General features: G+C 49.1%; 1 pseudogene; it reads right to left on the reverse strand.

The window, feature by feature from the left end:
• Positions 1 to 683: 683 nt before the first annotated feature.
• LOC133212950 (uncharacterized) lies at positions 684 to 1,492 on the reverse strand (annotated as a pseudogene).
• Positions 1,493 to 2,232: the final 740 nt, after the last annotated feature.

Raw genomic sequence — 2,232 nt, forward strand, 5'->3', positions numbered from 1 at the left:
CCCCTTATTCCATACCATTCACGTCATGCTCATATCCCACATTTTCAATATATCATCATGCTTACATTAGTGCATGGACCAATCCCTATAAAGCTGCTGAGTCCATCTGGTGTATGATGTCGGGCTCCATCTCTGGTAACAGTCTTTCAAAGAAGGAGAGGCTGTGTGCAACGTTCACACTCATGAATAACCTGGGCAACAGTGTCCATTGCTAAGTCCACCCCTCGATCATGAGTCTATCTCTATGTTGCATCTCTGCCCTGATGGCCTGAAGTATCATGGTCCCACCAGGCTTAAAATAATGCACTGTCCCCTCCAGCAGTTTCTGCAACTTGTTGCTGGGGACTCCATACAGCTGCCTTCCACCTCTGACACTTCCAAAGAACTGGAGGGGCCCAGTGGACCAGATACTGGCTCATACTGTGCCACACACCCTGCCACTCATGACTGTCCAGCCTTGGGGAAAACCTCTTGGTCCTCCTATATTGTCGTCTAACCCTAGACAAGACCCAAACTCAACTCTATTTAACTTTGGAGATCAGACAAAATGGTGATGGGTAAAGCACACCCTGTATGTGTGCCAACATGCTGATCCCCATCACAATCAACAGGCAGGTCCCTAGGGTAACCAAAGGCCATTCAAAAACTTCAGAACGCTCAAATGATGCTTCTGAAGTTATCACTGGGGCTGGTGTAGCTGCTGTTCTTGACGTCTCTCTCACCACCAGTTTCTCTTTTTCTGAGTCCAGATTTTCTTCCTCTGCCTAGCTGGAAAGTGCTGTGTGGTCTCCTGCATCTTCCACTTGTCCCAGGCGTCTGAGGCTGGACCCAGCTGAGGCTCCCAAAGGTAGCATCTTGCTCTCCGCATCCTCCTGGGGCTTGGGCTCACCGGGTTCGGCAGGCGGTTGCCGGGGGATGCTCTTGGCTGCCGTGGGGCTGGGCTCGGCCGCGGGGCCCGGTTCCTCTGCCACCTCCTCCCGCTGCTCGGCAGCAGCCTCGTTCCCCTTGTTGACCGCCCCGATCTCCTCCACAAGCAGCCACTCCCTCCTGGACTCCAGTCCCGCTCCTGCCGCCGCTTGGTCCCCGGCCACTCCCCTGGGCCGCTTCAGCTGCTGCCAGCTTCCGGGTCCGCTCCCCCTCGGCTCCCCGCATCCTCAAAAAGATGGAGGCAAGGATGAGGGCCAGGATGGTGAAGAGCAGCGAGACAGCCAGGTACAAGTCCACGGCCATGTCCATCCCCCCCTGCTGCCAGAGCCCACCCGTATTACAAGTCATTACCATAAGGTACAATGAGACAAGAACCTTAGCCCAAGCCCCCCACCTGATAAACAATAACACAGGAAATACAGGCTGTAAGTAAGGTATGACATGCTGAAAATGTGAGATCAGAAACAACAACTTTGAGAGCCAATAAATAAGCATTGTGATGAGTGACTACTAATCCAAAACAATAAATGCTTATCGCAAATACCATTAGACACCCTCCGGTCAGATCTGTCACTATCTCAACCCTTTGTGCCCCACGTTGGGTGCCAAAAAGAACTGTTACGGTTTAAGCTCAGCCATGCAGCTCATTCACTCATTCCCCCCCCCTTCCTAACCCCCTGCTCCCAGAGGGATGGGGAGGAGAATCGAAAGAATGTAACTCCCACAGGTTGAGATAACAACAGTCCAATAACTAAGGTATAACACAAAACACTACTGCTACCACCAATAATAATAATGATAAGGGAAATAACAAGGGAAGAGAATACAGTACCACCCGCCGATACCCAGCCTGACTGAGCAGTGAACTAGCCCTTCCAGGTAACTCCCAGTTAACCTCCTGGGCATGACGTGCTGCAGTATAGAATATCTCTTTTGCTGGTTTTGTTAGAAAAGGGTGAAGTTTTTATGATAAATAATCACATAGAATAGTTGAAAAGATTATATTAGAGAAATCTAGAAATCAATAACTGGGTTTTGTATATTAGAAAGAGTTGTAACTTTGCAGTCCCACTTGCACTATGGTATCATGGTTAATCTGTAACCAGTGATACAACGGTAGTCTTGGTAGCAAGAGCTTATATAACCATATATGGTGAAGGGTGTATGGGTGAATTTAGAGAAGTAAATTGTGAAACTCTACCCAAGCAGAACCTAGAAATTACCAGGGGCAGTCAAGGGAAAATAGAAGAATGGTGGCGTCCACATAATGGTTGGGATATGTCCAAAGGACAAAAAGGTGAAAAG

The sequence above is a fragment of the Neopsephotus bourkii genome, unplaced genomic scaffold (genome assembly GCF_033783945.1).
Source record: "Neopsephotus bourkii isolate Nb327-2 ecotype Australia unplaced genomic scaffold, CSIRO-AGI_Nbou_v1 NB_752, whole genome shotgun sequence".
NCBI lineage: Eukaryota > Metazoa > Chordata > Aves > Psittaciformes > Psittacidae > Neopsephotus > Neopsephotus bourkii.